The sequence below is a fragment of the Cylas formicarius genome, unplaced genomic scaffold, assembly GCF_029955315.1.
Source record: "Cylas formicarius isolate icCylForm1 unplaced genomic scaffold, icCylForm1.1 PGA_scaffold_10__41_contigs__length_53128322, whole genome shotgun sequence".
NCBI classification, from domain to species: Eukaryota; Metazoa; Arthropoda; class Insecta; order Coleoptera; family Brentidae; genus Cylas; species Cylas formicarius.
The window spans coordinates 14,295,044-14,308,536 of NW_026844214.1; the positions used below are offsets into that span (position 1 = coordinate 14,295,044).

The 13,493-nt window shown below is 33.1% G+C and overlaps 1 protein-coding gene across 7 annotated transcripts in view; it reads right to left on the bottom strand.

Moving 5' to 3' along the window:
• The window catches only part of LOC132708242 (potassium/sodium hyperpolarization-activated cyclic nucleotide-gated channel 2), a 238,015-nt gene that overhangs the window by 166,613 nt on the left and 57,909 nt on the right, over positions 1-13,493 (bottom strand). The gene's annotated exons all lie outside the window — the stretch shown is intronic.

A 13,493-nucleotide genomic window follows, 5' to 3' on the forward strand; every position in this document is an offset into this window, starting at 1 on the left:
TAAGAGCAAATCTGCGGTAAAACGATACATTCTATGGGAAAAGAAGGTGTGTTCTTACCCACCGGGCGGACCGTACAACAAGTAACACCATTCGACGATACAGATGTCATATTACCTAACCCATTAATTGGAATGTTCAAACGAGAGCGGGAAAGTCCTAATTTCTTAAAGCATCTTTCGGATATAAAATTGCCTTGGCTTCCACTGTCCAGTAGTACTCTAACTGTGTGGGAATAACCTTGGCTGTCCAGAAAATCCACTTTTGCAGTCGCAAGGAGCGTAAATGCACTATTAGAATTTATGGAAGTGGTGCCACAATGTGGTTGATCTACGGAAGAGTCATTAGCACTGGGCAAAACATCGTCATTAGGTGGACTACGTTCATTACCATGTGCCGACTCGAAATGTAGTAAAGAATGATGGTGTTTCGTACAAGAAGAACAGGTCTTATTAGAACTGCATTTCGAAAATTTGTGAAACGAACTCAAACAATTCACACACAAACGGTTGCGTTTAACTAGTAAATAGCGCTCATGAGGAGTCTTACTTAAAAAGACGGAGCAGTTTATAATGGAATGCTGGGTCCTACAGATACCACAATTCAATGTAGGAACGTTATTAGAAGGAGTATTAGTAAAAAATGCTTTGGAGTGATCACCATTATTCCTAGAACCTGACTTATGTTGACGGTTACTGGCAAAAGACTTACTATTATAAATGGTTCCGGCATTTTTTGATTTATTTTCTTCCTGAGTATAGGTCAACGTATCTAAAACCTTACACCTGTTATTCAGAAATAATTTCAACTGCCCAAAAGTGGGTATATCAAATTTTGCGTGCTCCATTTCAAATCACTGTAAGGTATCAGAATCGATTTTCATTAAGAGTAAATTAAAAAGCAAAAAATCCCATTCCGCAGTAGGAAAGTTCAATAATTTTAATGCCTCCACATTTTCACAAAACTTATCAACAACATTACGCAGTGCTTGATTCGATGGATTTGAAATTTTGGAAATGTTCATTATTTCATTGAAGTAATGAGTCGATAAAAGCCGTTTATTGTCGTATCTTTTTATTAAAGTATCGTAGGCTACTGCGTAATTGTCATCAGTTATAGGAATATTTCTCAATAAACTGAGCGGTTCTCCGGTTACGAGAGTAAGCATTAATTGAAATTTTTGTGAAGCGGAAAAGTTCATATTATGCACCGAACTCCTGTATAAATCAAAAAATGTCGGCCACTGTTTTAAATTGCCTGAGAAAACAGGTATATCTAAACGGGGAAGATTAAAATTTAGGTAAGGCGGCAAATTATGGCTCTGGCCTGGTGGCGAAGGTGGTACCATCATGGATATTTCAGATTTTATACAAAGTTCACTATAAATGCTTTTAATTGAAAAGTATTGATCATCAACTTCCGCTCGAATTAGCTCCTGCTGCTCAAGCATTACATCCGTTACTCTTTTATCAGAAATTATGTCCAAATGCAACCTATCAAACTCATTATATGTTGATTCTAACGCCGAATATCGTATTTTAAAATCATTAATTTTAGCTGGGTTCTGTGTAGCAGCAGTAGCTAAATCGTAGATTTCTTTCAATCTTTGTATAAAAACGCTTCTTCTATTTACTTTTGAATCTGCCATGGTTTAAAAATATTTTTAGAAATTTTCTATATCATAAAAAAATGGCAAGAAAGAAGAAATTAAATTCAATTATATTAAAATATGCGAACAACCTCGTAAAATCCACCAAAACCACAATTGATAACAAAAAACAATCAAAATATCGTACACAAAATCAAGACCGCAAAAAACTCTAAACGATTTAAATTCTTTACCTGTTTTCCGATACTTCGTCAAATTTATTCAAGGTCGTCTTATTTAAACGCCTTTATAGTGAATGAAATCAAAATTATTTTTACCAATTTAGTATTAGAAAATGAATTTAGAAAAGACAAAATAATTTTATTTTTGAATTACTGATTCTTTAAAAATCCGGGCTCGAAGACCATATGTAAAAGACTCAATGTTTCCTAGACTTCCTTTTAGAAGCCGCGTGTGGAATAATAGTATACAAGTTCATCGAAATAAATTCTTAATTTAAAATTTGATCACAAACAAAACAAAACTACGGATAAACCCTCGAATTATAAAATAAACGGCCTACCTTATGTGCACTCTAGTGTAAGACCCCCGAGAGCTCTCGGATTTTCTTTCTCCACACCATGTCCATTGCAGCAATGTAGTGGGGGTTACCAATCGCAAACACGCGAAAACTATGCGCGGTAATTCGGCCAAACAAAACCCGAGGGCTCATATTATCGCGGTGAAATGACACGCGTTTTTTACCATAAAGTATATAAAAAATTAAATTAAATAAAAATTGATAAATGTATTCGATTAACCCCGAATCATAAAGAAATCAATATATAGAAAACCCAGGTAATGAATTAATATTTAGTGTCAATATACAAAATAAATAACCAAAACTGAACACTATCAAAATTATTATTGTTAATAATTATTTTTTAATTGCTGTCCGAACATTTTCAAATCAACCAAGTATTTATAAAAAATCCGAAAAAATACATTGAAGTTTCTAAAGAAGAACTTCAACTTTTAGTTAATTACAAATGTACTAGAAAGTAACAGAGTTAGAAATCGTAAACAAGAGTACTTTTTGTATTAAAAATTGAACATTAATTCGTATTTTCATCATGTTTGAACAATAACATAAAAAATGTTTTTCGATTTAGTTAAATAATACGGTAAAACTAGCGCCTTAGAGGAGCAATATCAGAGTTTTTATTATTATACTATAAAAACTTTCTCAATTACTGAGAAAATTCAGAATAAAATTTAAACTTATAACGCCCCATAACTCTAAAAAACTTGTATGAGACATGTTGAGCTCAATCATAATCTTTTGGAGTCTACAGTCTGTAATTTAGAGATTCCCCATTCTTTATGAATCACCTTGTATAATTATTATAATGTACGCAAAAAGTGTCACAATTCTTAGTTTTGATCCTTCTTTAATAAAACTTGAGTATCTACACGATTTTCTGGTTTTAAGGACCTTATAATAATAATGCAGTTGTCATCCCAAATTAACTCACTAAATTAAATAAACACATTCTTTTCTTATTCACTAATTAAAAAAAAAGATTCTTAAATAAAAATATGTCTCGGAGTGGTGATTGTAATGTAACACGTAATGCAGAGATGGATGGTGTTGGAAAATCAACAATATTCCGGCTTGTAAATGAAAGTATCTCCAGGCCGCACAAAATTTGTGCTAAACAGTTCTTTGGAAAAAGGATTACGACGTAAAGTACATACTTTCATTTTTAATAAATAACTACTAACACTGCATAAAATTCTCACTTTAGTTCAGTAAGACTGCGATTTTGAACCCATGGTTAGAACCACTTTATGGGAACTATTAAAACGAATAGGTTTTAGATGGGAGAAAACTAATAGAATATCGATTTTATTAGACTGGGACGACATCGTTTGTTGGAGAAGGGACTACCTGTGGAATAAAAAAGAAGAGAGAGACGAATCCAAACACATTTTAATGTGTCATGGAATAATGATAATTATTCAGTAACCCAGTTTTGGCAAGGCAAGCTTTCTTGGAAGGATAGTCTATCAATATCAGGCAAGGGTCGTCCGCAAATTATGTCACAAGTTTGACTTGAAATGGCTCATTATAGAATGAAAGGAATAGCTTTAAAAAAAAACTCGTCGTTAATGAAATAGTTTCCTCTTTATTGTTGCAAGTTTAATTCAACTTAGCTCTTATGGACACACGTGAAAACGGAAAAACAAAAACTGTTGGAAAGAAATTATTTTACGAATCAATATTAAATGCAAATAAACCGAAAAAAAAAACGACCTGATGCAATGTGGAAACTCTGCAAAGTATGCTCCCAAATTACAGGGCGATTTCTGGAATTATTTTAAAATAAAAAATCACATTTTTAGATTTTGAAAATTTTGATATTGAAAAAAACCAACGAATCAATCTGTAAACTGTTTGGTCGATTGATTTGTAAGGCAAATAAATAATTAAAATTTCTTCATAAACCCAGCTAGTCATACTATACTTTTTCTACGACATTTGTACAAAACAATACATTCACTAATTGAGGTGTGACGTGATCATCACAACGGGCAAACTTCGAAATACCACCAGTGGGGAGTAGATGAAAGCTGTATTTCGCAAGGTAGTAGGGAAAATCCATTTTCTGTTATCTATTTATTTTCGAAACCTTGAAGTTCATTCTTGGCGCTTGGTGGAAGCGTCGTAAATATTATGAAAATCTTTATGACGAGAAAAATGACGCGACGAGACAGTTGTAACAATGTAGTTTAATTATTTCGACTTAAAATGTTATGGTCAATGAAAGCCAAGTATTCTAAGCAAAACAATTTCTAAACAGTCAGCGCACAAACCATCGTCTATCTAACTCCGTACTTTTTAGAACTTAGCAACATTAACACTCGGAGTTTACAGACTGTAATGCGTCTCACTTACGGCTCAAGAAAACCGACCGTCTGTTTAATTTAGATGATGTACATAAGCGACTTTGTTAAAATATAAATTAAATTAAACTAAATAGATTTATTGCTCAACAACGTTAACAAAAATGACAGGAAAAATAATAATAGAGCAAAAAACGGCAAGTCAACAGTTCAGCAACATCATTAAAATAAAAAGGACAAAGATTAGGTTCTTGTGGCACCTCGACCGTTCTGTACCGAATTAGCAACCCTAGCAATTGAACCGAAGGTTCAATAAACCTTTATTAAATAGCTTAGTCAGAAGTCTGTGATATATGTATAAATTATGTTCACTTGCGTAGTTCTATCTAATGATGCTTACTGTATATTCATAGTGAGGCTGCACAATATAGATATTGACCTATAATTTTATACATCACCGGGATCACCATTGTTAAAAACAGGGCACACTCGAGCAATTTTCCAACCTTCAGGAAACTCCACCCTGGTAATAGTCAAAATACGTTTTTATATTATCTAATAGCTAATGTTGTGAAGACACATACAAATGTTGTATAAAGTTATCATTAGCTTTCATCGGCATTGATTTTCGAAACGTTAAATAACGCGTAGGTAATGCGATCTCTTATTTGGAAGTTGGCACCACTCCGTGTAATACTTTAGCAAACCATTACGATACCGGAGGCAAACACCCCCCGTACGACCGTGAAACAGCTTTAAACTTTCGATCCAACGGCACACTTCTATTACCTGATACGTACACCCTCACACACATACGTACAGGCAAAACGATTGATTTGAGCAAAGTTTAATGGGTTCGACGTTAAACCGGGATATAAAAGCCAATTTTTGGCGAGCATATTCGAAACTTGCGAGCGAGCGTTATTTTCGAACGAATTTTACTACGTTCTGCCATGCACATAATGCACGACATTATTCGATACGCTTCAACTTTTCCCAACTCCAAAAGTTAACGTTTTCAAAAGTTAAACTATCTGGAACACAAAATCAAGTCTTTGAGAATCGCAAATTCGTTTTCTCTTTGACGTGCTTTACTAATGAATCATGTTTCTTATAATTTTAGAAAAAGAAATCTTTTTCTTGAAATTTACATATACATACGCTTCGAAAAGGCTTTAAAAAGTTGTCTTTCAAACCGTTACTTGGACATTTTGTAGCGTCATTATTACAAACAACAAAAACAATAACTTTTTAAAATATAAGTGATGTATCTCGTTAATGGTCAATACGTAGCAACAATAGAAACGTGTTAGCTCAACCACTCACTATTATGGAATAAGTTGCCCTCTTTTGGCATTGAACCAATCTAAAAAACCTTTTTGGTTCTATGTATGATGCATATCGGTAAAGGGTAAAGGGTAAACTAAGATGATTGAGCTAAGCGTTGGGGTTGTTCAAATCAATCCAAGCAATACAAAGCAATCAAAGCGAAATTATTGCACTAGCCTATTTTTTTAACTTGACTGAGAAATTGACGTGAGTCGTAGGATTGTCCTTCTTGAGAAATATACTAACCAAAACTCACTGACCGTGAATGTTACTAAAACCAAACTCCTACCATTTTCAAACGGAGGTTTCTACATATCAAACTCTGAGTTTTTGTACAAGGGAGAGGTTATTGAAGAAGTGAAAAATTACGGTTACCTTATGATATTAATCTTCGGGATTGTTTCAAGGAATGACTAAGACTATTTGCGATAAAGCTCATCAAGCTGGATCAATATTTGGTTTTTTATCTAAATCAAAACTAAATTACTGGAACAGTAAGACAAAATTATTTAACTTTCTTATTGTAAGCGTCGCTTCCACCTGTTTACCTGTATGCGGTCCTCGATATGTGAACCAAATTAAGGGCACTTACACCAATTTTTCCAAAAAACTTTTGCATTTACCCATTAACACTCATCGTTTAAACTGAAATAGGACGAGTTAGTCTATTTAAGTAAAGAAGTAATTATATTATTAAAATATTAAAAATAGACTCTCGCTTGCACAAAGAATGTTTTTTAAGACAGCTCCAACAACGCTGATCCATGGTATAACGGGGTGCCCAGATTATTGACCCTTTTTTGCCTGTATATATTTGCGTGCCTTGCTTTCTAGTAATATCAAGTAATTATTTTATCAAAAATAAGAACATGACTAGTTTTTATTTCAAAAACTTTCAAGAAACGAATAGGCATCTGGCTTCTACTTAAAACTAGTTAACCGTTTATTCTTTTGTGTCTCTATCAAACTCACGAGCATTATACCTGTATCTTAATCTATCGATAATTTTAACTAAAAAAATTGCAAGCAACTATGCTATTAAGTTTACTTATTGTACACAATTTGTAACTCATATCAAAATGAGACTTTGTCGCATGATTTTAACTGTCCAATCTGTTCATAAGGCAAGGTGAAGTAAATTTACTATCTTCTTCTTAAACTGCCTATCTATCTCTATGGATATTGGCTATCACATTAGTCTAGATAACTTTGTTTAATGCTGATCCAGTCCAGTCCGCTGTCTTAGGTTCTTCTACGTCACGAACCTCGTATGCAATCTATCTTTCCCTGTAAAATTATTTGGGGGAGATAGCCTCTGCACAATTTAACAATACCGAGAATATAAACACCGGAGCACTTGAACTCGAGTTTGAATGCTGATTTTCATGTTACATAGCATCTTCCGCATGCCGTTTACTCTAAAGGTGCATTATTAACATAAAACTGAGTGTTATTTAAATTGTCCTTGTTTACAATAAGATCGTAGTTTCAGAAATATTGCGCTCTAATTTCCGGTACTTGCGTGAGTGCATAATATTAGGCCGGATTTTCAGGGCGTGGCTCATCAAGCTTTTGATTCTATAATCTGTTTTTAGCATTTGTCTTTTTTGAGAGTGCTATAACTGTAGACATTAGTAAACCTGATCGAAAGGCTTGGTCAAGAATTCCAGTGGGTCGTCCTCAAAAAGCTTCAGGATTTATGTGTTAGTATTATCCGGTCCTAGTGATTTCCTATTTTTTTAGGCGTTTGATGGCCATTTTAACTTCAAACACTTCTTCTATATAACTTTCCATCTAACAAGCTTTCTCGATTATAAATAATATTGTTGTCCCTGCCTAGGGTTACATTGAAATTCTGTGTCCTTCTTATACTGGCGGTTCTTTTTATTTCCTTGTGCAGTTTACAAATGTGGTGCGTCACTATTTTGTATTTTTATTTCCTGATGTTCCCTATGCAACTATAGCTCATTTTACTACCTTAATCTTGATCACTATTCTCTTTCACTATTCGAACAAACAAACACTCTTACTCCATATCAATTCAAGTTTTTGAGCAATAATTATAACTATAAAATTCCTGAATTAAAATATTCTTATTTAAAAACTCTAAGAGGGTTTTATGAATAGCTGTCTCAAATATTTCCGAATGTCAAATGACTTCCCCTACCCAACAAAAGTCTTCACTCGGTATGCCTTGAAAACCTTTCGAGTAAGGAGGAAGCAAAAAGTTGCAATATTTAGAGCAATTTTTATTTTCCTAAGCATATATGACCGTTACGCCCCGAATTATAAAGCGAATTGGCTTACGCATGTTCATAACCAGAAACGACCCGCCAAAATCCGGTAATTACGGTGAGGTGCGCTGAGAGCTTATAATAATAATTACTGGAGTTTACGAAAATCTGGCATCCTACCAAGCAAGATGTTGAAGTTTAGCTACCCCGCCGCGCCGCGGGAGTTGCGGACAAAGGGCCTTATCTCGAATTAATTCAGTTGGCAATGTGGAAAACTTATTATTGTGTCGAGGGTGATATGTATCGCCCGAGCGGTTTTAAATTTTAAATGGATGAATTAAAATATCGAATAGAGCTGAATTAATGCCGACGAAAACTCTGGGCGATAACGAGGCAAGTGGGCGGCAAAAAATGTTAGAGCAAAGCCGCGCAGAAAGATAAATAAATGCAACAATGACTTGCAACTACTACTAAACAACGTTTGACATTGACTCAGAAACCTCCCAACTAACAATTAATAAAAAACTTGTAAGTTCATTTATTTTTAACGAGGTTATGGCTGTCTTTATAACTCATTAATAAGTTTTATAACGATAAGTAATATATTTTCTTCCCGCACAAAACTTCCTTTACTTTTGCTTTGGCATTATTAACTACAGGACAATCATTATAGCCACTTTAAAACATAATTTTTCTAAAAGCCTAAAAGTTAAAATGAAGAATATTTTTTAATCGCATATTTTCTAAAATATTCCTAAAAACTTTCATAACCACTAAACCAAACTACAAATAAATTTCAATTATGCAAATTATAGCCCCACTTTCCAGTTGTTTACTTATTGCTGATGCTTAAAATTGTTGGGAAGTTGGGAAAACAGTAACGTCTTTGACGGTCGTTCCAAGCGCATGGGAGTCGGGGATGCCGTTTTGACCCCCTAAAGTTAAAAGTAAAAACAAATCGGCATACCCCGGCATTCAAATTCAGTGCCGTAATCTGATTACTAACAAAAGGAATGCTTAAAAAAGGGATAATTTTATGTTATATTAATCCGCCAAATTCGAAATGGCGGCAATGGCGTACAATACAGATGGAACGGAATTTTTGCCCAGAGTTAAATAATCCAAGAAGATAATAGGGCATGCCCTACAAGTATATTTTCACAACTTAGCAGAGCAGTGCTACATTTTGGTATTTGCCAATAAAATGTTGTCTTGAAAGCCTAAATTTTGCCCAACTTCTTCTAGCTTTTCTCTGGTTTTTCTTTAGTTATTTATTGTCTATTGCAGTTTGCAAAATATTATATACTTTCCATAAAAGCTTTTTCTATTTTTGTCTAATTTTGGCGGTTTAACTTGCGACATCTTTAAGAATACAATTATTAAACATCATAATCTAAAAAACGTAGCTGCCTCCTGCTGCATAAAAAAGTTTGTTATTATAGTTTTTATGTTTCATAGTAGCTGTAAAATATTTGTAAATGCATTAAGACTTACAAAGGATTTTACGGAGGAAACGTTTTGGTTGCAATATTAAAAAAATTAAAATAATTTGGTATTTACTGGATGCTTGAAAAAATGTATTACACCAACGGTTTTCTTATAAAACTTTAGAAACTGTTATCTTACAGTAAAAACTTAAGTTGCGAAAAATGTTGGTTGTGCTGTTTCTAGTATTTTAATATCGTTTATCTGTGTCCCTTTTACATTCAAACTGTTTCAAACCATTTAAAATGCATATAGATAATATTATAAAATATTATATTAATATTTCAAAAAACGATCTTTATAAGTAATAAGTTTGATAAGATTTTAATTTTAATACAAAGTATGACCTTAACAGGGAGGTTTGGTTAACTAAGTTTCTAGATACTTATTACTCATTTAACATCCCGCTTTGTTACGGTGAAAAAACTGGCTGGTACGTTTTTGCTAAAGACGTCCTGAAAATTTTACATAAAATTCATATTTTTTATCCATTTCATTCTTTCTCTTTTTCCACTAAAATTTAAGTTAGGATCTCTGAGAGGCATTATTGTCCTTATAATTATTAGATCAACCATAACTAAAACTTCCTGTGTGCCAAATTTTTGGCTAACCGTGTGTAATATAGGTATCTGTTTATTCTTCAAAATATTAAATTAACTCCATTTTCGAGTAGTGCGTTTATTCAAGCAATATTAAATGCAGTTAACATGAAAATAACTGCAAATTAAATATTGTAGTTTTCCAAGTATTCATTACTCGTATTGCAGTTGCAGGCTGGTTTTCCTAAAGTGTGCTAAGTAGGTTTACAGCTCAGTTTACAGAACCGGTGCAGTGACTTTCAAATTGCCATTTTGATTGAATTTGAGGTCGTGAAAAATTGTATAATTTTTAAATAAATCATGCACTGGGAGTTTTTAAGTTTTAAAAAGTCGCCAATTGGAATCAGAGATCGACCTTAGCGAATTTATATTAAAAAAAATTATTATAATTATAATATATGTTATATTTGCGTTAATATTTATTGAAATCGAAAAACGATTGTAAACACTTTTGAGAAACTAGAGGGTTGACAAACAGTGGCGTACTCATATTTTTTCCAAAATGTATAATTTTTGACATACGTTCTAAATGTTATATACTTTTAAGTGGAATATACTATATCTTTTTTTAAATAATCATATATTTTAATATATATTCTAATTATTTGAAAATATTTGTAAGTTTTGTTGTTGTTAAGTATATCCTCATTTCATTCCACTTAACAATTTTATAATTGTTATAATTATTATAAAAAAAAACAATGCAAACCACAGAATACAAAAAAAGTAAATATTTTTCCATGATTATTGTATAAACTGTTCAAAAAATGAATTACTATGACTACGAACGTTTTGGGTATATCGCTTTTTAGACATGAACTACCAAATATTTTGCAAAATTATATATATATATATATATATATATATATATATATATATATATATATATATATATATATATATATATATATATATATATATATATATATTTCACTTAAAACTCCGCACGCCAATAAGTCCAAAACGAAAAGAAATATTTAATTTATGTAAAAAGTAGTCAAAGTGTGGGGTCAAGTAGATATTTCCTAAAGTTTAAAAAATTCGACGCCTGCAAAGAGCTGGGCGTCGCGACGCTTCGAAAAATTATTCGATTGCAGAGAGTTTGGAAATACGCGCATACAAAAGTACATATTATTTAAAAACTTTTTTGTTATTTACTCAAACTTATTTACTTTACCCGTTTCTAAGTTATACCGATTTAAAGTAAACATTTCTTGATTAATAAAAAATGTGATTAACGCTTATTTTTACAAGTATGCCATGAATGTTAGTTACTATGGCAACCATTGTTATCGCAGTTGTTTTAAGTGCAACTACAAACGTAAGTTGTTATTGCTGTATCAAAAAATTGTCACATTTTGTCACAAGAAATATCCAAAATTGTTCGGTTTAAAAAAAACTAAGAATTATTATGTGAAAATGGTGCAATTTAGCAATGAGGAAAAAGTAGACATGTTACTGGTGTTTGGAGAATGCAGATGCAATTGTAGAGAAGCAAAAAGAGTTTACGCACGGCGTTATCCGCATAGAAGAGTCCCCGATGCAAAAACCTTTTCAAGTTTATGTAAAAACTTAAGAGAATATGGCAGCTTCATAAAACCTAAAAGAGAAAGGAACAGGACGGCTACAAATGATGAAAATACTGTTGCTGTAATTCAGCAGGTTGATAATAACCCCAAGATATAAGTTCTTCGTGGAGAATTCTACATAGAAACTCTTTTCACCCGTACAAAAGTAAACTAGTTCATAAACTAGAACCAGGCGATTATGCTAGAAGAATGTATTTCTTAGCGACATTGTCCGATTTGTATAGCCAAGATGCAAATTTTCTCTCGAAAATTTTATGGAGCGACGAAAGTCGATTTCAAAATAATGGAATCGTTAATAGACACAACTGTAGTTTTTGGTCCGAAAACCATCCTCGTTGGATTACAGAAAGAGGTAACCAACGAATTTTTAGTATCAATGTTTGGTGCGGCATATTAAATTGATTCCTTATTGGACCTTACTTTTACGAAGGAACTTTAAATGCAGATCGCTATTTAAGATTTCTTCAAAATACACTTCCGGAACTATTAGAAGAAATACCTCTTGACACTAGAATGAATATGTGGCTACAGCAGGATGGAGCGCCTGCACATAATGCCCAAATAGTAACGAGGTATTTGAACCGAGAATATCCCAATAGATGGTTTGGTACTAATGGACCGGTAAGGTGACCGGCGAGGTCCCCGGACATTACACCACCAGATTATTTTCTTTGGGGCTACCTAAAAAACGTTATCCATGAAGAACCTATCGAAGATATGGCTGATCTCATTAACAAAATTAGTGCAGCGTGTGCCGCTATCACAAGAAGGACTCTCCTACAAGTGACCCAAGCTCATCTGTTAAAAGTTTTTGATAGTTGTGTTCTAGCAGATGGACATAATTTTGAACAAAATTTTTGAAATGTCTTATTATGTAGTTAATTGCAATAAAAATTTTGGTTATTAACTTGTAGGTACTTTTTTCATTTGTTTATCATGTTATCAGAACTAAATCGATAAAAAATAATAAATAAAATCATACTAAAATAGTTGAAATCTATTGTTTGTAATTGCACTTAAAACAACTGCGATAACAATGGTTACCATATATATATATATATATATATATATATATATATATATATATATATATATATATATATATATATATATATATATATATATATATATATATATATATATATATATATATATATATATTGCACCGGGAATGAGGCAGGTGAGGCTTATGATAAATGGGTTCGCTCTCCCTCGGACCAGGTAGTTGCTTGGACTGCCCAGAAGGGGGTGCAGAGCACTAACAGGAGCCTACACAGGACACTGCAGGCTTAGCATTTTTGCTTGATAGGCATTGGTGACGAGTCGGAGTGCAGGTGGTGCATGGAAGGGGAGAAGACCTCTTATCATCTGCTCACCGAGTGCCCTGTTTTGGCATGGGCAAGATTTGGAGTCTTCAGAACGGCCCTGATCGATCTGGACTCAGTGCACGGTATTGGGGTAAAGGAGTTGCTGACCTGCTATAGAATGGGCGACATTCTGGATGCCCTCTAGCGTGGTCTGGGGGCGCACTGGGCCCAACTGCGCGGGTCGCCGCCTTAAATACCAAATACCAAATACTGAATTCTTACATGAAGTAGCGTTTTTGGCCTCAACACTTGCTAATACAGCAATCTCATTGTCCTCATTATTTTGTTTATTATATGTTTTGATATGAATTCATATGATGATATGATCTATTATTAATTTTATTAAATTTAATTTGATAAAAAAATGGTCTTCTTTGGCTGCGGCCTGTCTGGATAT